Below are 24,877 nucleotides of genomic sequence, written 5' to 3' on the forward strand. Positions count from 1 at the left end.
AGATAGGTGGGAAGATGATCAGTGATGCTATTTGGGAGACAGCCAGAGTGAGAGGAGAGGGCAGGCTTGTTTGTTAGTATGCAGTCAAGAATGGAGTGTCTATTAGATGATTTGTCAATTCTAGTGTGAGGCTGAATGAGTTGGGTAAAGCCGTGGAGGTTGATGTGATTTCTAGGGATTTGTGAGTTACATGTAAACCAATCTATAGTGAAATCATCCATAATGATTGTTTCCTGGGGCAGGAATTCTGAAGACCAATGTAAAACATGTTCTAAAGGGGAAAACGTTTTACCAGGAGGTATATATATATATATATATATATATATATATATATATATATATATACCTAATATGTTTAGGTGTGTTAGAAAAATATGTATTAATGTGTGTATGCTTAATGCCAAATTAATAATCAAGTGTTTTTAATATGCTTTTCATTCTATTTTTCATGCACTGTGTTATATACAAATTGAGTTTCATATGAGACTGAAAAAGATGCTTTTTGAAAACTGCAGCATGCTTACTGAAACTTGCAAGTTGCCCTCTGACCTAGTAACTGCTAGCACAGCAATATTCTTGTTTATGCATTGTGGAAATGTACTTGAGAAACAGGTGTTTATCTGCTAGGTCAGAAGCATATGAATGAACAATACTCTATATTATAAATGTAATAATTCTAGACAAACAGCCTTGTCCAGAGGATGGGAACCTCTGCAGCTGCAGTAATTTAGAGATAAGGTAGACAAAGGATTATTAGAGAAATGAACTGCTAGCATTGTGCTTGATTTAGCCGTAGTATCTTGAATGTAACATAACAAGTATCTAACTGAAAGTAACCAAGGCCATGTTGTTTTCCTCAGGAAGTTTCACACAAAACTTGTTTAAATCAGCAGAAATTCATGGGAAAGATGGTCAGCAGATGATGATGAAAAGGACAGGATTAATTTGATAACCTATAAAAATGAATGCATTTCCTGTTTCTGGTTAGACAAACTCTGTATTAGCACGTTTTTGTCTCCTTGCTGCAAGATTAAAGTGCCTTAACCTGAACCTACCGTGTTTTGATAATTTTTAAAGTATATTTTTCCTTTGACAGATTGGTGCTGGATACGTATCTCTCGCTCTGGACCTAGGTCAGAATTGGGCCCGGTGGCATGCATCCGTACGGAGAAGAGGCCAAATCGGCTCTTCTGTTTTGAAAGACCTCCGAATGAATTGTCGTTCGAAAGAGGCCAGCCACTGTTTCTGATCTGGGATTGGGGGATGAGTCAACAATCCGGTGGATCAACTCACGGAGGGTCAGGTAAGGAGGAATTACCTTATTTCTGTTTTGAGATCAGGGACTAAGTGCAGAACTGTTTTTTGTCAGGTAAATTTGCGTATGCAAATTAGGGACAGAAAAAGAGGTTACTGTTCTTTGTCATAGATCAGGGAAACAGAATAGGTAGACAGTTATTCTAGATAAACTGTGAAAAGGTATAGATTTGTGGTACCACATGATAGAAAGGGTTACGTAACAATTTACAGCTTAGCTAAGACACCAATGGGAAATCAGTGCACAAAAAGTTCCCGGGACACGCCCCTAACTGAAGACGTGAAGTATATGCAATTACAGCGTGCCGATAATGTTAAATATTACACCAAATGGGTCGATAAGTATAAATTCGAGGATAATTTAGATAAACTTGCACTTATGAAACTTGTAAAACAGTTAAAAATAGACGCGAAAGGTCAATTAAAAAAGCAGAGACAATTTGGAGTCCCTCAGGCGCATAGGTGGCTTGAGGAAGCAAATCGTAGGGAGCAGAGAATTAAAATTCAAAGACAATGTTCTTAGACAAAGAAGACAATAACTTAGTAATAGCAACGGCCCCTCTTTCGCCCCCTCCACTTCCGTTACCAGAATATGGAGCGAGTGGACGAGCTGATCCACCTCCACTATACCCAGCTGTCCCTGCAAAAGCACAACCGTTTGTCAGGGATCCTATCGAGACTAGATCTCGAACACGCGACTTGAGGAGGGAGATTGAATTAAATTAATTAAATAGAGCATCACAGGCTATGAGTGAAGAAGAGATGTGTCTGCTCATAGAAGTACCAAATCCTCAGGCAGGACAGGCAGGACAAGACCTGACTCTTTTGGTTTATAGACCGTAAAACCGGAAAGCCATGGAAGGTATTCCCCACCCAAAAGTGAATTTTAGAAAATTTTTAGAAGACTTACAGGGTATGAGATTAAGTTGCCATTTAAATGGAGAGAAAGTAGAAAACGTAGTTAGACAAATTGTGGGTCCAGATTGGCACATGATCAGTGGCGACTGGAATCCTCGTGACGCACAACTTAGACTACTCCCACATACTAATGCAGAACTGGATGGCAGAGTGAAAGGTCTGACAGACCGAATCTCTGAAAAGTGGAAGCCCTGGACTGATTGGACTTGCATTAATCAATGCATTCAACAGGAAGGTGAAACAGTTGATAGATATTATGCTAGGCTGTTAGAGTGTTTTAATAATCACTGCAGAATGCAGATACCAGAAAACCAGACACATGATTCCTCATATGAACAACAGTTAAAGAACGCATTCTTGAAGGGTAGTATAACTCCCATTAGTAGCTTTATTACGAAGCATATGGTAGATCATCGAACAAGTAGATTACAGCCATTACTTGAATATGCTAGACATGCAGAAAGACATTTTAATAGTAAAAAGAAAAAAAAAACTCAAATATTTTCGGCAGAAGATGGGTCAGAAGTATTTGTAGTACAAACTGGGAAAAAGGGTAAGAGAAATACCCAGGGAAATAAACAATCTGACAAACGATTAGAAGATTTTGAGGAAAAAAAGAAAAAGGGTGAGTGTTTTAAGTGCGGGAAAAAAGGACATTTAGCTAGGGATTGCAGGGTAAACAAGAAGGCGACTACAGAAAATAAGGAGGATGAGGAATGACTATATAATAGTCAGGAATCATTGGAAGAGAGTGAGCAGGGAAAGGTAAGTGTGAATGTGATAGCAGGAGAAGAGGATGTGACACAAGGGGTAGAGGATGTATATGAATATGCAGACATAGAAAAAAATGAAATTTTAGACCTAGCTCTTTTGAGCTTAGAGCTTTACTTAGCAGACACAAAACCAGAAGTGATGCTTCTGGTAGAGGGGAGGGAAGTTACATTTTTGTGTGACTCAGGGGCTTCACGAACTCTGATACACCCTTCCAAACTACCGGAAGATACAGAATCACCAGATTATATACTAGTGAAAGCAGCTAATGGACAGCTGTATCGGGAGCCACTCTCCCGTGACATAACAATAATAGACCCCGTTTCAGGGATGACTCAGAAAAGTAAAATTGTAGTTTCTGCAAAATGCCCAGTAAATCTTTTGGGTAGAGATTTGATGCAGATATTTGGCAAAGCCGTAGTTCCAACCATGCAGGGTATGGAAGCACAGTGACAAATGGACACTTTTGTAGTGCGACCGGAGGGTGAAATGTATTATTGGTACAGCCAGGACTTGGTTACGACTGGTCCGGGGGCAGTAACCAAAGAACTGATAAACATAGCCATCAGCAAGTTCCCCTCCCTCGACATTGACAAACAGCATTTGTTGCATTGTACTCTATATTACTGTAATAGACCAGGACCTGATAAAGATTATGAACAAAAATTGTTTCAGAACCATGCAAACAGGCTAGTATTGCGAAACATGTACTGGGATGCAGAAGGGCACAGTGTAGCAAGCTATTCATTGCCCCAGGAATTTTTAGCACTTTACAAATCTAATCGACTGCCACATGTTAGTTTAACTAAGAACAAAACTTTAAAATGGGCAGATTTAGGTGAAAAAGTCACAAGGTGGAAAAAGCAGACAGAATTAGAGCTCTCCGAACAGGGAGTACAGAAACAGAAATTGAATTGGATTACACAGACACACCCAGCTGTACACTCACAGGCTAGTGAGAATAGCTGAGTATTACTCTTATTGGAAGAAGAGGAAAAAGCCTTGCGAGACATACCAGATATTCTCTGGTCAGCAGGGAAATCAGATGTAGGACTAATACGAACAGCAGGACCAGTTACCATAACGCCAAAGTCAGCATTTAGGCCCCAGAAAAGACAGTATCCCTTGAGAAATGATGCAGAGGTAGAAATCAAGCCTATCATAGCAGCCTTACTTAAGGAAGGAGTCTTAATAGAATCTCCTGATTCACCATGTATTACACCCTTATTTCCTGTCAAGAAAGCAAACGGGGAGTGGCGTATGGTCCAAGACTTACAAGCTGTAAATAATGCAGTTATACCCAGGGCACCAACGGTGCCAGATCCACACACCTTACGGAATGATTTAAAGCCAGAACAAAAATATTTTTCAGTGGTAGACATTAGTAATGCATTTTTCTCAATACCGATACACCCTGACAGCCAATTTTGGTTTGCATTTACATTTCAGGGAAAGCAGTACACATATACCAGATTACCACAGGGATATTGTGAAAGTCCAACAATATTTGCACAGGAAATGGCAAGCAACCTGGCGGGATTTATCCCACCGAAAGGTAGTCAGATTCTACTTTATGTAGACGACATTCTGCTGGCAGCCCCCACCCAGCAAGAATGCAAGGAGGACACGATAGCTTTATTACCATTTTTAGCTACTCAAGGTCACAAAGTAAACAAAGACAAGTTACAGCTTTGGAGAAAACAAGTTAAATACTTGGGATATGTAATATCCAAAGAAGGTAGAATATTAGATGAAGACAGAAAAACAGCAATTCTACAAGCACCTTGACCAACTACCAAGAAGGAAATGATGTCCTTCCTGGGAACTACTAATTTTTGTAGGAGTTGGATACCAAACTATGCTTTGGAATCTGCTCCACTGGCCGACTTAATATTTAAAAATCCGATGGCAGCCCAAGATTTTTTACAATGGACACCTGAAGCAGAAGCAGCTTTCTGTAAGCTGAAACAATTGATAGCATCATCCTTAGTTTTAGGATTACCAAACTATAACAAGCAGTTTATCCAAACTGTAGATTGTAAGCAAGGTTATATGTCATCAGTATTGACACAGCAACATGGGGGACAAACAATGCCCCATAGCTTACTATTCATCACAGTTAGACCCAGTGGCGTGATCTTTGCCCCACTGTGTACAAGCAGTAGTTGCAGCTGCAATGGCAGTGCAGGCTTCAGCCTGAGTAGTGTTATTCCACCCTCTCACATTGAGAGTGCCTCATGCAGTTGCAATTATTTTACTGCAAGAAAAAGTAGCATATCTTTCTCCAGCTAGGCATATTTCCTGTATGACCATACTGTTGAGCTAACCTCATATGACAATTGAACGATGCACAACTTTGAATCCGTCAACTTTGCTTCCAACCCCTGCAGATGGCAAACCACACTGCAGCCTGCAGGAGATTGAACAAAAGACATTACCTAGACAAGACCTTACGGATGTTCCCTTGGATGATGCTGAGGTGACATGCTATGTGGACGGCTCATGCAGGAGGGGTCCTACAGGACAGAACCTAGTGGGGTATGCAGTCGTTTTTGATACTGAAACTTTAAAAGCAAAATCTTTACCACACAACTTATCTGCACAAGCAGCAGAATTGATTGCCTTAACAAGGGCATGTACCTTAGCAGAAGGTAAGAAAGTGAACATTTATACTGACAGTCAGTATGCTTTTTCTACTGTACATGTTTTTGTGCAACAGTGGAAAAATAGAGGAATGATAACATCTACTGGTAAACTGATTAATCATGCGCAACTTATTTTAGACTTGTTAGATTCAATTCAGTTACCTAAAAAAGTAGCTATTTGCAAATGCGTAGCTCATACGAAACAATAGGATAGAATTTCAAAAGGTAATGCATGGGCTGATACAGCTGCAAAGCAGGCAGCCTCAGCCACAGAAACTTTTCTTTTGAGTGAGGAATTACAACCCTCAGAGATTTTAGATTTAAAAATGTTAAAAACAATGCAGACACTTACTACAAATATTGAGAAACAAAAGTGGATAAAACGAGGAGCAATCCTCGAAAAGGGACTGTACATCTCCAAGGAAAGGAAACCAATTTTTCCCTCTAATTTGTGTAGATATGCAGCGTTGTTGAGCCATGGGCAATGCCATGTCTCAACAGGGGGGATGGTACAGTTAGTGAATCGAGTGTTTACAACCTACGGGTTTACAAACTATGCAAAAAATGTTTGTGCAGCATGCCATGTTTGTAACAAGCATCATGCACAAGGGGCGTTGAAGCATAAGCAAGGGAATTTTCCTACACCACCATATCCGTTCCATACTATTTGTATGGATTTCCTAGAATTGAATAAATGTGAGAATAAGAAGTATTGCCTTGTTATTATAGACATGTTTTCCAAATGGGTAGAAGCGTTTCCAACTAAAAAGCCAGATGCAGCTACTGTTGCAAAGGTCCTCGTTAAAGAAATTATACCCAGATTTGGTATACCGGAAAAGATTTATAGTGATAACGGGACACATTTCATGAACCAAACAATTCAACAACTCAGTCATTATTTTGGGATATCGTTAAAGAACCAAAGTGCGTACCACCCCCCAATCTGCAGGGCTAGTAGAGAGGCACAATGGAGTATTGAAGAACAAGCTTAGGAAGTTGATAGAAGAGACACAGAAAAACTGGGTGCACTGTTTGCTTTTAGCACTGTTGAGTATGAGAACTGTTCCAAATGTGAAGGGATTAACTCCTTTTGAAACTTTGTTTGGGAGGGCATATTATACACCTCAGTGGAAACCTCTCATGTCTACAGAGCAGGAGGCTAACAGTTCACTTGCAGGATATATGAGGTGATTTTTGAATAACAAACTTTTGCAGTTAAATTCTGTTTCAGATAAAGAGCAATCGAAATTGGAAGCACCAGTAGCCCCGGGCACCTGGGTCTGGGTGAAGATTGTGAAGCGGAAGAATTGGAGTTCTCCGAAGTGGGAAGGTCCGTACCAGGTACTACTGTCGACACCAACTGCAGTCAAGATCGCAGAGCGAGCTTCCTGGATTCATTTGACACACTGTAAACTGGTTAAAAACTTTGAATTGGACAAAAACTTTGTCACTGTTGCACAACAAGAACAAAATGGCCAGATACAGAGTTGAACTGATTAGACGGAATGAACCAAACATAGACTGGCATCCGAACTTTAACACTTATCAGGCAATTACACATGTGTACGCAGAGACTTTTAATGTTTCGAACTGCTGGGTCTGTATGGCCATACCAACAGCATACGGGGATTTATTAATGACTGCTATCCCCCTAGGGGTCAATGAGACCTGGGAAAATCTGATTTTTGACACAGTCTCTATTAAAGCACAAGATAAGGTAGCACTGTATTTGCCTGTGACACAAAAAGGAATTGTATGTTTTTATAAAAATGATTCCATCCAAGTTGGATGGAGTAAATGTAATGTTACAGTACAGTATAAATGTTATAGAAAACCAAATGATTTGAGTGGATCTTGCAGTACAGATTATGACTCATTTTTGAAATCTATGCATAAGACTCTTGATCAGGTACAGCATAATCCTGTACTTTTCAAACAGTTATCAGTAATAGATAGGAAGATGTTTCATGCAGGGCAGTCATTTCGTAACAAAGTAATAACTAAGGTAGAAGACTGTTATTTTGTATGTGGTAAAAAGGCATATAAATGGTTACCTGAGAATTGGTCTGGCAGTTGTTTTTTAGGGTACCTGGTTCTGGCCATCCGACACACTGCAGTTTTGCCTTAGGGGAGTATTCGAAATACTCGAGACGTAACCAAAAAGACTGTTAAGAAACCTGAGAATCCAGTGGGGCGAATCGAAGCAGGGTGTAAAGACCATCGTAATGTGGGAACCAAACTTGTGCACATGGACTTGAGTGATGCTGTTATATCCTGGGCAGGTATATCACCCATGTATGGCGGAGTTAAATCAATATGGGAGCTGCAAAAACTGTCCAAACTTCTCGAAATAATGAGTAATGCGACTTTTTCTGCCCTTGAACCGATAACTGATGAACTGAATGCCATGAGAACTGTAGTGCTTCAAAACCGAATGGCTCTTGACTTCACCCTAGCGGCGAGAGGTGGAACTTGCGCTTTAATCAAAGAAGAGTGCTGTGCGTTCATTCCTAACCATCAGCATGAGATTAACAACCATCTTGAGGTGATTCAGCAAGTGTCGGCCATGACCAAACCAGGCCCAAACCCTCTGACAGAGTTTTTCCAGAATGCCTTCGGGGGGGTGGGGCTCCGTTTTTATGAACATATTGATTGCTATTGGGGTAGGATTACTCCTAATATGAGTTTGTATTTGTTGCGGAATCCCCTGCATGAAGAAATTAATTAAAAATTCCTAGATATATCCGTATCTGAGACTATGTATCAAAGTACTGAATTTGAAGAGCTGCTAGAATGCGAGACACTTTCAAAAAAAGTTTAAACTGAATGACTTTCTTAACTGCAAATCTTGAATGGAAGAGGTTAGGAAAAAAAAGCAAGCTGTTTATTCTTTTTTGAAAATAGAATAAAAAGTATTAACAGGAGGGAAATGTTAGAAAAATATGTATTAATTTGTGTATGCTTAATGCCAAATTAATAATCAAGTGTTTTTAATATGCTTTTCATTCTATTTTTCATGCACTGTGTTATATACAAATTGAGTTTCATATGAGACTGAAAAAGATGCTTTTTGAAAACTGCAGCATGCTTACTGAAACTTGCAAGTTGCCCTCTGACCTAGTAACTGCTAGCTCAGCAATATTCTTGTTTATGCCTTGTGGAAATGTACTTGAGAAGCAGGTGTTTATCTGCTAGGTCAGAAGCATATGAATGAACAATACTCTATATTATAAATGTAATAGTTCTAGACAAACAGCCTTGTCCAGAGGATGGGAACCTCTGCAGCTGCAGTAATTTAGAGATAAGGTAGACAAAGGATTATTAGAGAAATGAACTGCTAGCATTGTGCTTGATTTAGCCGTAGTATCTTGAATGTAACATAACAAGTCTCTAACTGAAAGTAACCAAGGCCATGTTGTTTTCCTCAGGATGTTTCACACAAAAATTGTTTAAATCAGCAGAAATTCATGGGAAAGATGGTCAGCAGATGATGATGAAAAGGTGGTAATCTGTTATGTCAGCATGGTAGGACAGGATTAATCTGATAACCTATAAAAATGAATGCATTTCCTGTTTCTGGTTAGACAAACTCTGTATTAGCACGTTTTTGTCTCCTTGCTGCAAGATTAAAGTGCCTTAACCTGAACCTACCATGTTTTGATCATTTTTAAAGTATAGTTTTCCTTTGACAAGGTGTTTCTTGGAATTTATCTTTCGTCTAGTAAAAATGACTTCCGCATTATCAAAATCTGGGGTACTATGATCCATGGTTTCTAGTATAAGGTTATTTCTGTATACAATGGCTATTCCACCCCCTCATTTACCCATTCTGTCTACCCTGTGAATATTGTAACTGGGAGATAGGATTTCATTGTTGCTGATATCTGATTTTAACCAGGTTTCAGTAATCATTTCAATGTCTGGTGAGTATAGAATGAGAGTGGTGTAGAGCTCTTGGATTTTGTAAGTGATACTTCTGATGTTTATATTTAGTAATATAAGGCCAGATGCTTTTCATGGGAGGCTTAGTAAAATTTGGGTCTGGTTGGTGGGTTAGTTGTGCTAAGTTAGCTTTAGGACTGAGGTTTTGGTGGATGTCTCCCCTTAGAGGAGTTAGTTGTGATGCTATGTTTATTATGGTGTTCAGGAATGTCATTATAAATTTGCCATATTTCAGAAAGTTCTGAGTGGAATTATGTTGTGGAAGTTGTCTAAAGGTAGCTTGATTGATATATGCAGTGTTATAGATTGAAGGTGATATTATAATAGCAGTAGGTTTTAGTTTTGGTGGATAGGGGAATGGGGTAGTATGTCGGGGTGTTGAGCCATTTAGTGGTGTGTGATAGGTTAAATATGCAACTATTAATAGACATATGAGAGTGGTAGTGTACAAGGGTAACATATTGTTTTAGTAGGATTATTAAGTAATATTATAATGTCAGAGGGTATTAAAATTTTAGAAGAAGTTGAAAGACTAGAAAAGTGTTAAAGATAGCTGAGTCTGTGTGCTGGTTTTGGAAATATGCAGTTACTTAATATTTAAAGATAAAGTGACTATTGTGTGCTTAGAGAGTAGGTAGGATTGGGCAAGTAATGAATGATGTGGTGCAGAATTAAGAGTGTTACTGGATTATGGAGCAAGTGGGAGTGGTTAGAATTAAATGTAGACATAGCGAGGGTGGGTGGGAAATGGGTAGGTCTGGGGAGTAGAGTGAGCCCCGGCCAAGCGAGAGACAATAGAGTGAGTGAAACCTGTGGTGTCAGTCTGTGGTGAGCTCAAAAGCCAATCAGGAACCCTGTGCCCTGAGATTTGCGCAAACCTAAGGAGAAATACTTTTATATACAATCAGTGTGGGTTCTATAAATATCAGTTTATTACACTGTTAGGCAGGATAAACAAATACTTTAATAAGAAAGAAATGAAGTAGTGAGCTTAAATTACTATACTAGAGATCATTAATGTTAATAGGGGCTATTGTAGGTATACATGAAAGGACTGAATTAAATTGCTGTGTGCACAGCAGTGGTATGTAACACTGTTCTTATGAGACATTTTAATTTTACACTACAAAGTTAACCTATACTTGCAACACAGGTTGAGCTTCCCACTTGCAATTTCAAGTGATAATGTCAGAAAAACTAGTGTTACATTCTTGTTGCAATAATCCATGTTTCCCATATGTATTAGATAATGTTATATCAATTGATGAGAAAAAGGTTGGGGATTTGTGATTAGTAGTGGATAGCCAATTGAGATAAGATGATGATTAGTAGTAGATAGCCAATTGAGATATGATAATAATCTTCTATTAGTAACAAGGAGGTGTTATGTAGTGATTCATTTTATTTATTTATCCTTTGTTGACTTGGTTCCTCCCATTAGGCTAGTGGCCTCTTTTCAGGGGAGACCTGAGATTCTTTTTATACGAATAGGGGAAATTTGGCCAATTATTCAGGGAGCTTTCTCACTAATTTTTATATGTGCCATGGGATCTTTTATGTCACCTGAACTATCACCAACTCAAGCAGATGGGGCCTTGGTTTATTGTTTCATCCAATGGACAACACACTCAGGAGTGCAGTCCCCCCCCCTTATGCTACATTGCAGTGTCCATTATCGATCCACCAGGTGCAGGAAAAGAATTCATAGTCTTCTGTACCAAAGGTGAGTGTGGTTGCTACTGCACTACTGACACTGCAACTGACACTTAAAGGTAATCTGTGTAGCATCTCAAGCCACAATGAGTGAATATTAATTCCTCTGTACTGTTGCAATTCCTTATATTTAATATTGAGCAGCTGCTTGAGCTTACAACTGTCCACCATTAGTTAGACTGTAAAACATTCCGAAAGTTTATACTAAACAGATCATTGGAGTTTAACAACTGAATTACAAAAATAGACAAACAATTGTCGCTGTATTCTGAATGATATAGGTTAGTCAGAGGTGACCTTATAAGTGATGATATTGCATTGTTGGTTACCCTTGGTTTGGAATTTAGATAGTTATAGTACTAGGATTAATTAATTTTTGTGAATGTGCCTGTTTGTAAAACAATTGTGGGTAAAAGTTATTTCCCTCATAGGGCTAGTAAACTCTAGAATGAACTGCCATTAGGGATCAGAAAGGCTTCCAGTCTTGACTAGTTCAGGGATAACTTAGACAAATGGTTTGGAGACAGGATTTATGGAGTTCCCCTGATGAGAAAACTCATTTATGGCCTATGTTGAGGCTCTGAATTTGTGTCTCATTGAACATTGAACATTTAATTGCGTTCCTTTTGAGTACTTCTTCTGGGCTGAGCCTGAAAGTGGTCGATTGTGATCCGAGCTCTTTTTCTCTTAACAAATAGAAAATAAAATATAATAAAATAAATACTAGAGTTTGGGGTGCAGTTCACCACTTTCATTCCTTCAGTTTTTATTTTCAGATTTTTTTCTTTTTTTCACTTGAGGTACTGTGTGTTGGATTGAGGTATGATTTTTAATGTGTCATGTATCATATATGTCCAGCATACAGAGAGACTAAAACTTATAGCATTATATTGGTTCAGCACACAGACAACAACTTTTATTATTATATATGTTCACCATACAGTCCAACTACAATTCCTGATATAATGTATGTCTGGCATACAGTCTGGCTAGAACTTTTGACTACACTGCTCATTTTCCTCCCACTAACAAAGGGACAGATGTTTTCTATGGATACAGGTCTAGAAGAGCCTTTGTGTGGTGCAGTAATGGGATTCTTTTGATTTTGTTTGGAAATGAAGTCTGAAGTGATGAGTATTGCTTATGGCTGGTGGAAAAATAGAGGAGAGCTGGTTGAGAGGCCAGCTGTATGTAAGGGAAAGTGTCCATTTTAGCCTAGAAAGCAAAGAATTACTTAGTTCTAGATAGGAAAAGTGAATATTGGACACTACACCTTTAAAATAACAGGGAAGGGCAAGGTGAGTGACAGTGGCAGAAGAGAAGGAATGTCTTTAGGCAGTAGTTAGGATGTGTAAAGAGATGCAGAACACAGCAGATGCATGAAAAAGTGTGACTTGGATCATGGGTAGGTACTCTGCAAAACAAGAATTTTGGGTAGGGAGATGGGGAGCTGCAGGCAATGATACAGGAGGGGAGGGTGGACGTTACTTAGAATTACAGCGTAACAATGTAAGATAAGGAGTCTGTATAGGGAGATGGGAAGCTTTAGACTGTGATGTAGGAGGGGAGGGTGGACATTACTTACTATTACAATGTAACAATGTAATATAAGGAGTCTATAGAGAGATATGGACCTGCAGGCAGTGATGCAGATGAGGAGGGTGTACATTACCTAGTATTACAATGTAACAGTGTAAAATAAGGAGTCTGTGTAGGGAGATGGGAGCTGTGTGCTGTGATGTAAGAGGAAAGGGTGGATATTACTTAGTATTACAATGTAACAATATAATATATGGAGTCTGGGTTGGGAGATGTGAAACTTTAAGCTGTAATGTAGGAGGGAAAGGTGGATATTACTTAATATTACAATGTTTACAATGTAACAATGTAATATAAGGAGTATGTAGGGATATGGGGACCTGTAGGCTGTGATGTAGGTGGGGAGGGTGGACATTACTTAGTATTAGAATGTAACAATGTAATATAAGGAGTCTGGGTAGGGAGATGGGCAACTGTAGGCTGTGATGTAAGAGGGGAGGGTGGACATTACATATTATTACAATGTAACAGTCTGTAGGAAGATAGGGACTTGCAGGCAGTGATGCAGGAGGGAACGGTATACATTACTTAGTATTACAATATAACAATGAAATATATGGAGTCATTGTAGGGAGATGGGGAGCTGTAGGCTATGTAAGAGGGGGAGGTGGACATTATATAGTATTACAATGTAATGTCAGGAGTCTGGGCATGGATATGGGGACCTGCAGGCAGTAATGCATGAGGGAAGGATGGACATTATTTATATTAAAATGCAACAATATAATATATGGAGTTTGGGTAGGGTTATGGAGAAAGCTGTAGGCTGTGATGCAACAGTGAAGGGTGTACATTACATATTAGAGAATGGGCAAACTGTACATCAGCATTCTGATTGGAAAAGGAATGTTCTCCAGCAGGGTATTAATGTACAAGTAATATACTCTGAAAAAAGAGTCTGCCACTTCATGGCAGCATATCAAGCTGCTGTGGAGCTCGGACAGAACAAAATAACTGCCACCATTATTTTACACTCATTAATTAACATTTTTGCTGTTTAGTGAGTGTAAAATAAATGAAACTGAAAAAAAGTGTGCATGTTTGTTCATGTTTCTGTCCGCATGTGTGAGTGAATGTGTGCATGAAAGTAGAACAGACTGTCTGTTTGTGTGTGTGTGTGTGTGTGTGTGTGTGTGTGTGTGTGTGTGTGTGTGTGTGTGTGTGTGTGTATCTGTGTGTGCGCGCGCACATGTGAGATAGAGTAAAGAGTGAGAGTAATCCCTGGCAGCAACAACATCAGTTAAGAGGTTTATATACCTCTTCATACCTCTCAACCTCTCGGCACAAAAATATCTGGGCAGAGCCACTAATAATGAGGGACAAATCCACACCCTATCTAACACACCCATAGCCTACCGCGCTACATGAGTAAAACATTATTTGTTTACAATATGTCATTGTTGTTTAGATAAACTCGCTGAATAGCTCACTTCTTACGCCGCTATCTGCACTAGGAAAACTGTGAACTGTAAGTTTATGGTATATATTGGTTATGGGTAAGTTTACATGTGTGCCTCTCTTATTTATTATGGTACTGTTTTTTGCATATCCTTATATTTTTACTGAGTCTACTATACCTGCTGTTGTATTTGTTGTGTTTCTGATGTAAATAGAGCTTTCAAATTTGTTTTTCTTTATTTACTGTTTTGTATCTTATATTTGTTATTTATTTTTAATTTATTTTAATTTAATTTAATTAATTTAATCTATCTTTACTCTATCTTACTTCTAACCCAGCCACTGGTGATGCACAATCCAGTGCATTTCTTTGTGCTGGTCCCAAGCCTAGATAAATGGGGAGGGTTGCGTCAGTAAGGGCATCCAGCATAAAACCTCTGCCAAATGACTTATGCGGACAACATTTCATATTTCCATACCGGATCGGTCGAGGCCCGGGTTAACAACGACCGCCACCAGTACTGTTAGCCAACATGGTGCTGACGGAAATTGGCTACTGTTGACCGAAGAAGAAGAGGAGGGGGAAGGCATGCCCGAAGTCAGGAAGAGAGGAGGAAAGTTAGGAGTGTAGTAGTGAGGGTAGGAACTTTGAATGTTGGCAGTATGACTGGTATAGGAATAGAGCTAGTTGATATGATGGAGAGAAGGAAGGTTGATGTATTGTGTGTGCAAGAGACCAGATGGAAGGGAAGGGAAGGGAAGTAAGGCCAGGTGTATAGAAGGTGGGTTCAAATTGTTCTATCATGGTGTGGATGGCAGGAGAAATGGGATAGGGGTTATCCTAAAGGAACAGTATGCCAAGAGTGTTTTGGAGGTGAAGAGAGTGAAGAGAATGTCTGATAGAGTGATGTTTATGAAGCTTGAAACTGATGGTGTAATGATGAATGTTATTAGTGCATTTGCTCCACAAGTTGGGTGTGTGATGGATGAGAAAGAAAAATTTTGGAGTGAGTTGGATGAAGTGGTGATGAGTGTACCCGAGGGTGAGAGACTAGTGATTGGAGCGGACTTCAATGGGCATGTTGGTGAAGTGAACAGAAGGGATGAGGAAGTGATGGGTAGGTATGGTGTTAAGGAGAGGAATGCAGAAGGTCAGATGATTGTGGATTTTTCAAAAAGAATGGACATGGCTGTGGTGAATACGTATTTTAAGAAGAGGGAGGAGCATAGGGTGACATACAAGAGTTGAGGAAAATACACACAGGTGGATTATATCCTATGTAGGAGGGCCAGTCTGAAGGAGATTGGAGACTGTAAAGTGGTGACAGGGGAAAGTGTAGTTAAGCAGCATAGAATGGGGGTCTGTAGGATGACGTTGGTGATCAAGAAGTGGAGGAGGAATGTGAAAGCAGTGCCAAGGATTAAATGGTGGAAGTTAAAAAAGGGTGATTGTGAGGTGGAGTTCAGGGAAGAGTGAAGACAGGCACTGGGAGGCAGGGAAGAGTTACAGAATAGCTGGGTAACTACAGCAGAGCTAGTAAGGGTGACTGCTAGAAAGCTGCTTGGTGTGACATCTGGACAGAGGAAGGAGGACAAGGAGACCTGGTGGTGGAATGAGGAAGTACAGGAGAGTATACAGAGGAATAGGCTGGGGAAGAAGAAAGTAGACATGAGTATAAGGAGATGAGGCGCATGGCAAAGACAGAGGGGACGAAGGCTAAGGATATGGCGAGTTGTATGAGAGATTGGACACTAAAGAGGGAGAAAATGACCTGTACAAATTGGCTAGACAGAGGGATAGAGCTTGGAAAGATGTGCAACAGGTAAGGGTGATAAAGGATAGTAGTTGAGTAGATGGAAAGAGTACTTTGAGGGGCTGATGAATGAAGAGAATGAGAGAGACAGAAGGTTGGATGATGTGGGGATAGTGAACCAGGAAGTGAAACAGATTAGCAAGGAGGAAGTAAGGACAGCTATGAAGAGGATGAAGAATGGAAAGGCTGTTGGCCCAGATGACATACCAGTGGAAGCATGGAGGTGCTTAGGGGAAATGGCAGTGGAATTTTTAACCAGATTGTTTAATGAAATTTTGGAAAGTCAGAGGATGCCTGAGGAGTGGAGAAAAAGTGTTTTGGTACCTATCTTTAAGAATAAGAGTGATGTGCAGAGCTGCAGTAACTACAGAGGGATACAACTGATCAGTCACAGCTTGAAGTTATGGGAAAGAGTAGTGGAAGCTAGGTTAAGAAGGGAGGTGATGATTAGTGACCAGCAGTATGGTTTCATGCCAGGGAAGAGCACTACAGATGCAATGTTTGCTCTGAGAGTTTTTTTGGAGAAATACAGAGAAGGTCAGAAGGAGTTGCATTGTGTCTTTGTGGACTTAGAGAAAGCATATGACTGGGTGCCTAGAGAGGAGTTGTGGTATTGTATGAGGAAGTCGGGAGTGGCAGAGAAGTATGTAAGAGTGGTACAGGATATGTATGAGGGTAGTGTGACAGTGGTGAGGACTGCGGTGGGAGTGACAGATATGTTAAGGTGGAGGTGGGATTACATCAAGGATCAGCTCTGAGCCCTTTCTTATTTGCAGTGGTGATGGACAGGTTGACAGATGAGATCAGACAGGAGGCCCCTTGGACTATGATGTTTACAGATGACATTGTGATCTGTAGTGAGAGTAGGGACCAGGTTAAGGAGACCCTGGAGAGGTGGAGATATGCTCTAGAGAGGAGAGGAATGAAGGTCAGCAGGGCTAAGACAGAATATATGTGTGTAAATGAGAGGGAGGGTAGAGGAATGGTGAGGATGCAGGGAGTAGAGTTGGTAAAGGTGGATGAGTTTATGTACTTGGGATCAACAGTTCAGAGTAATGGTGAGTGTGGAGGAGAGGTGAAAAAGAGAGTACAGGCAGGGTGGAATGGGTGGAGAAGAGTGTCAGGAGTGATTTGTGACAGACGGGTACCAGTAAGAGTGAAAGGGAAGGTCTACAAGAGGGTAGTGAGACCAGCTATGTTATATGGGTTGGAGACGGTGGTATTGACAAAAAGGCAGGAGTCAGAGCTGGATGTGGAAGACTTAAAGATGTTAAGATTTGCACTGGGTGTGACTAGGATGGACAGGATTAGGAATCAGTATATTAGAGGGTCAGCTCAGGTTGGACAGTTTGGAGACAAAGCAAGAGAGGCGAGATTGGGTTGATTTGGACATGTGCTGAGGAGGGATGCTGGGTATACTGGGAAAAGGATGCTAAGGATGGAGCTTCCAGGTAAGAGGAAAAGAGGAAGGCCTAAGATAAGGTTTATGGATGTGGTGAGAGAGGACATGCAGGTGGTTGGGTTGGTGTGACAGAGCAAGATGCAGAGGACAGGAAGAAATGGAAACAGATGATCCGCTGTGGCAACCCCTAATGGCAACAGCTGAAAGAAGATGATGAATCTATCTTACTTCTGTGTGTTTATGAGACTGAGTATTGAAATTTTGTGTAGTGATATGCACTTTTTCCTCTTTGTTGATCTGTATGGCAATAAAGTTTACTTTGACTTTGACAAATGACCAAAAATAAGAACAGATTTTAAATATTGGTCTTATAAACTTAGAAAGTTGCTAGAACAACAGGATTTCCATTAGTATGTATTATCTGAAGGATATGAAGTCTGAAACTCAAATGTCTGTCATTATTTATGACTACAAATGCCAGTGATTTGCCAGAAAACTATACATTTTAAGAGGATGGGAACAAATATGCAAGCCAAAAATATGGACATTCTGCAAAAATCTGGAAAGTTGAAAGGTATGCTCTGTTGATTCTTAGCTCAAAATATTTGGATAAACCTAAAATAAATGGGGGACAAAGGCTCAAAAGAGGAACATATTTTACTTGATTATTAGGATTTGTGTTAGCATGTATTTATTGAAAAGAGAGGTATACATGAGAGACTGAGTGAACGTGACAGTAAATATGTTTGCATACCTCTGGACTTTTCAGCTGAAGAAATCTGGATAAAGCCTAAACTAAAGAGGGAACAAAGTCTCAAAAATAAGAATAAATTTTAATTACTGGTCTTACAAACGTGCTTAATTAAAAGGATTTGTGTTAGTATGAATTTTCTGAAGAAAATAATAATCTAAATCTCAAATGTATGCCATTATTTAGTAACTTCAATCTCCAATAACTCGCAACAAACGAAATGTTTTAGGAGTAAGGGACCAAAAAATAAAGTAAATGCCTGAATATTTTTTAAGTGTTAGATTTTGGATGTAACATGCTTCCTCCAACTCCATTAATGTATATTACAGCAAGTTTGAAACATTAGATGACAGAACTATTTTACATCAAAATGTTATAAAAAAAATAATATAGTACTTGTAGAGCAGATCATTTGTTGTAACTTTAAAAAGCATTTCAAAGTGAGGGCACGTGCATATAAACAGAGAGCACGTGCAAACAGCACTGCCATTTCGAGAGAACAGCCAGAGTGTTAACATGTATGAGTGCAGTAGTAAGTCTGTTTATAAGTTTATTTAAGTTTAAGTTACTAAGACTCAACCCTAGTGTGTTTGTATATAATAAAGCTGTTTGAACCAAACCCGCAACTGTTCGCCTGTTTTATCCTGACCTTATGAGCAACATGGTGTCAGAACCAGGATGTAGAGTGCAACTTCTTCAAGCCATGAGGTGCAGAGTTAACGGTGATGGTATATAGAGTAGGTTGGGTGATACAGTGCTCAAACAATTAAAAAAGGCCAGAAATGAACTTCAGGTAACCAAAACTTGCAGAAATTATTTATTTTGTAAAGAGAACAAAACATAGCATTCATAAAGCACAAAACACATTATTAATAATACAAAAGGCACAAAATGCATTATTGATTAAGCAAAATATTCGAAACCACAATATTTGATAAAATACTTATGTGGTGCTCAGAGTTCCTTCTGATTTGCATAACGAGCATATTTAAAGTAAAATGAGCACAAGAAAAGTATAATGAGCATGATAAGAGGTCAAATGAGCATAAAGAATACAATAAAGGTGCAATATAAGCATAAAAAAGTGAGGCACCTGCATTTTTTTTTAATAAACGACTATGTTTTAAAATGAGCTACTATTTCGCATTGACCAAAGTTATTCAAACCATAATTAGAGTTGTTCAAAGCATTTCAGTGTGCAAACTGTTTGCAGTGCATGCTTTGTTACAGTACAATTATTTCAAAGAGTTTACTGTGTACAAAGTACAGTTATTTTGCAAAGTGCATTCAGAATACAGTCCTTTCAAAAAATTTCATGTGCTGTGTACATTTTATTCGTAGAGTGCGGTCATTTCAAAATGTTTCTCACACTGTATAGAGATATTTCGCAAAGTACAGCCATTTCAAGAAGTTTCTTGTGCTAGTACAGTTGATTCACAAATTGCAGTCATTTCAAAGTGTTTTACACTAGTAATGGGTGTTTTCACAAAGTATATTGATTTTAAGGTGTTCTTGTGCTACAGAGACTTATTTCACAAAGTGCAGTTATTTTGAAGAATCGGTTGTGCTTTTGGGCATAAATACAAGTTCTGGCATAAATTTCTAACATATATGTGTGCATGTTCGTACACAATTTCAAGGGTCTTTATTACTGTGTGTATCAACACAGATGGCAGAGGCATTTCGCAGACCCAGTTCACTTGCGTTTGATCATAATATTGTAGAGAATTGGAGAGTATTTGAGCAGGACTACAATATTTTTATACAAGCAGCCTTTTCTAATAAAGATGCATGCACAAGAGCATTTATTTTGCTTAACTTAATGGGGTCAGAAGCCATTGAAAGAAAATTTTTGTTTGTGTATTCACCAGCAGTATATGCAGGAGAAGGGGAGAACTGCCATATTGTTGTACAAGCTGAATCAAGGGAGGACCTTGAATGCTTGAAACTTAAATTTATAGAAATGAGTAACCCCCAGAAAAATGTTATATTGGAGAGGCACCTATTTTATACAAGAGACCAATAGCCAGGAGAACCTTTTGCAGCTTATATTACTGATTTGAGAAACAAGGCTAAAATGTGCAGATTTAGTTATTTGAGTTAATAAAAGACAGGCTTGTGTGTGGTGTTAATGCTGCAGTGAGAAAGATTTAGCTTTGTCACAGTGATTTAATGTTGAGCAAAGCTATAGAGATTTGTCAAGTCCATGAGCTTATAGAAAAGCACACAGATATGCTTGCAAGTGATGAGTATGGTTTCAGCAGCAAATGTAGACAGCATGCAGCATGTGACTAGCAGAAACAGGCCTAAGTACATGGCAGCTGCAACCCCTGTGGGCTTCCCAGGGAGAACCTGTAAATTTCCAGCAAGTTCTAAGTCTAGCTTAGTAAAATGGACATGGTCAGTGCAATACAAGGGTGAGTCAGCAAAACCCAAGTCAAGCCTTATTGTTAACTGTCATAATTGTGGTGCCAGTCATGAGTATAAAAGAGAGAAGTGCTTAGCATCTGGTAAGCAATGCCACAAGTGTAAAAAATGGACCCACTTTCAAAAGTTTAGTAAATCAGGTAAGCCTCATTCATTTATTAAGAACGGTCACTCCACAAAGCAAGTTGATCATGTAGAAAGCTGCAACTCTACTTTCTATGTAGATGGTTTATCAGTGGTCAGTGAAAAGGTTAATGCAGTAGATTTGTTTGCAAAGATCAAAGTCTTTTGTACTGTCCTGATCAATGGTAAACCCACGGAGCTCAAAGTAGACAGTGGTTCAAAGTGCAATGTTATGTCAGCTGAAACATTTGCTAGAGTAAGAGCTGGTGAACAATTTAATTTGGCCAATTGTGTGAAGCTTCTTGCTTTTGGAGGTGAAGAGATTCAAACCGAAGGTTCATTAGTGCTCTCATGCTGTTCAGCTGGGAACAGTTACAGCTTGCAATTTTATGTAGTCAGAAAACCTGTGCAGTCATTATTAGGTCTCAGAGACAGTTTAAGAATGAAACTGTTTTCTTTTACAAAAGAAGTCCATCATGTAAGCACATGTCCTAGTTCCAGTTTCGCCGATGCTATTTTCTCAGAGTATGCAGAAGTTTTCAGACAAGCTTAGGCAAACTTTCAGTGAAATTAGACCCAGAGTTCAGTCCAGTGGTCAGACCCATGAGAAAAGTTCCGATAGCTATGCAGGACAAAGTCAAGTTCCAGGTAGATAAAATGGTGCAACAAGGTGTGATTTGTCCAGTCCCAAAACCAACTGAATGGGTGTCTTCCATGGTAGTTGCTCATAAGAATAATTCAGATGAAATAAGAATATGTATTGACCCAAGAGACTCAAATAAAGCATTAAAGAGGCCACACTAAAGCTAGCTATGAAAACAGAATTTCATCAGATAGTAAAGACAACCCATACAGCCTTCTATAGTTATGTAAAGAATTTCTGTGGCAATACTCAGATTTCCTCTGAGCTACTGTACAATGGAGCATCCTATACTGAGTGAACAGATATTGCCAATAGACAGGTTCAGTGCCAACTTTACCCCCCAAAATGACCAATCACAATACCAGTAGATTGCCAGGCACCCAGTATTACTGCTGCACAGGTTAAAACAGCACTTTCCAAGGCTAAGAATACAGTTTTTATGGGACCTGACAATATCCCTGGCTGTGTTCTACATGAACTACAGAGTGAACTTGCACCTCACCTGTGTGCCCTGTTTAATCACAACCTCACCTCAGGCTTTGTCCTCACCAAATGGCACACTGCTACAGTCAACCCTCTCCACAAAGGAGGAGCAACTACAGACCCTGGGAATTATTGCCCCATTAGCCTGACAAGTCTGATATGCAAAGCTATGAAATGCATCATCATGGACCTAATAAACAAGGATATAGGGAATCTCCAAACTCTGGATCCTACAAAGTTTGGTTTGGTGAAGGGTATTTCATGCCTGCTCAACTTGGTTGACTTCTTTGAGTCAGTCACAAGAGCTGTGGATGAAGGCAAGGTGGTTCATACAGACAACCTTGATATGGCCAAGGCCTTTGATACCATTCCCCACTCAGGAATCATAGAAAAACTCACTAAGCTAGGCATCAATCCCTATATCACTAGGTGGGCTGCAAACTGGCTCACAGATAGAACCCACGGTGTGAAAGTAGCTGACTCCAAGTCAGACTGCAGACCAGTCAAGAGTGGAGTTCCACAGGGTTCGGTCCTGGGTCCTCTCCTGTTTGGTATCTACTTGTCTGAAGTCCAGACCAACAGGAATTGACTCTGGCTGACAAAGTTCACAGATGATTGCAAGTTGGGAGCTATTATTAACTCCCCAACTGTTGAAATCCTACAGAAAGGCCTCACTGAAACCAACGACTGGTGCCAGAACCATGGCCTTAAGCTCAATGCCAAAAAATGTGTCATCATTCCCCTTGGGAAAACCTGGTTCCCTTGAATTACCACATCAATGGTAGTCCACTAAACACACAAGGCGTTATAAGAAATCTGGGAACACAGGTTTACAGCAACTTCTCTTTTGACCACCACATTGCCACTGTGGCCAGAAAGTCCTTCTATGTGGCACATCTCATTACTAAGGGTTTTACATCCAGAAAGAAAGAAGTCATTGTCTCCCTCTACTCTTTCCTCATTAGGCCAATCATCAAGTACAGTGCCCCATTTGGCATGTACCTCACTAGACGCCTGCAATAACTGGAGAGGCCACAAAAGTACCTCACAAAGAGGATCCTAGGCCTTAAACACTTGTCCTGTATGGATAGACTCAAAAAACTCCAACTATTTTCTGTCTCATATTGCCTACTTAGAGGCGATCTCTGCTTGACTTACAAAGCCATGTCTGACCCAGCTCTATTAGAAATGCTACAGTAAAGAAATCCCAATCCCTCCGCACCACACGCTCCAGAGACCTCAACCTCATTACCACAATCAACAGAACATGCTGGAAGGACAGGTTCATAACCCAGAGACTGACCATGCCCTGGAATAGACTTCCCATACAGGTCAAGCAGAGTACCTCACTGGCCCTCTTAAAGAGAAATCTTGATGAGTGGATGGAAATTAGAAAAGTCACCCCAGGGATCACTCCAGTGGTTCTACTCAACAGAGGCAGTGGGAACTAAGGTCGGGTGGCACAATCCAAGGGTAATCCTATGGGCTAGGCTTGTAAAGGTTCCAGGGCCATTAGCCTAGTATATACTTATGAACCTAGGAACCATCTTATGCGTAAAGTCAAGGAGGTTGCTACCCTCATGCCAAATGCCACTGTTTTTTTCTGTCTTAGATGCAAGGAGTTCATTTTGGCAAGTAATGCTTGATCACAAATCTTCACTGCTGACTACATTCAATACCCCACTTGGTAGATACAGATTTCTCAGAATGCCTTTTGGAATAAATTCTGTCAGTGAAGTCTTTCTTTGTGCAATGGAGCATTTTTTTCAGGTTATCTGTGTGCTATAAGAGTAGATGATTTACTAGTTAAAGGTAATAGTGATGCATAGCATGAGAGAAACCACAGGAAAGTTCGGGACAGAGCGCATGAAGTGAATTTAAAGCTCATTCCTCTGAAATGTAAATTCAGGCTACCAGACGTTACTTATGTAGGTAATTTATTTACCAGTAAAGGCTTACATTCAGACACTTCCAAACCAACAGCCATTCTTGAGATGCTAGCTCCAGACAATGTCCAAGCCTTACAACATTTCCTTGGTATGGTTAATAATTTGGGCAAGTTTATACCAGACTTCAAGAGGGCTGACATGCAAAAATGTTGCTTGGTCATGGTTGGAACACCACCAGAGAGCATTTGATGACCTCAAACAGAAACCTGCCAGTCCACCTACATTAAGATACTAAGATGTCCACAAACCTGTACTTATTTCCTGTGATGTTTCAAAGTTTGGTCTTGGTGCAGTTATTCTTCAAGATGGCAGACCAGTAGCCTATGTGGCTAGAACTCTTACCCAAATTGAGATGCAGTATGCTCAGATTGAGAAGGAACATCTGGCAATTGTGTTTGAATGCTCAAAGTTCCATGATTATATTTATGGCCGAGCTATCCAGATTGAGACTGATCATCAGCCTCTAGTCACTATTTTAAAGAAGCCTATACAAACAGCTCCAGCAAGACTACAAAGAATGATGCTCAGATTACAAAAGTACAACTTCAAAATGAACTATACAAAGGGCAGACTTCTTTATCTGGCTGATACCTTATCCAGATCACCCAGAAATACCACAGAAAAGTTTGATGCAGAGAATTTTGACTTCCGTGTTATAGAAGTGCGTAATTTTTCTACCAGAAGACTTGATGAGCTAAGAGATAACATAAAAAGTGATCCAGCTTTGCAAACGCTCAACCACTTCATCAGTGTTGGATGGCGGTCAAAAACAATCTTGTGTACCACCAGAAGTGCAACCATATTTTCCTTACAGAGATAAGATGTTGGTGGACGATGGTATAATTTTCAAAGGTCCTAAAGTCATTGTTCCTACTTCATTACAACATGAATATATGCAGATTTTGCATCGTGGCCAACCAGTTTCCGAAGCTACATAAAGAAGGATGAGAGGACTAGTATTTTGGCCTTCTCTGTTGAAAGACAT

General features: G+C 39.7%; 1 protein-coding gene across 1 annotated transcript in view; it reads right to left on the bottom strand.

Moving 5' to 3' along the window:
* The window catches only part of HDC (histidine decarboxylase), a 908,850-nt gene that overhangs the window by 540,496 nt on the left and 343,477 nt on the right, over window positions 1–24,877 (bottom strand). The window lies entirely within an intron of this gene.

This window comes from Protopterus annectens, chromosome 7.part0, assembly GCF_019279795.1.
Source record: "Protopterus annectens isolate FY-2018-M chromosome 7.part0, PAN1.0, whole genome shotgun sequence".
Classification (NCBI taxonomy): Eukaryota; Metazoa; Chordata; order Ceratodontiformes; family Protopteridae; genus Protopterus; species Protopterus annectens.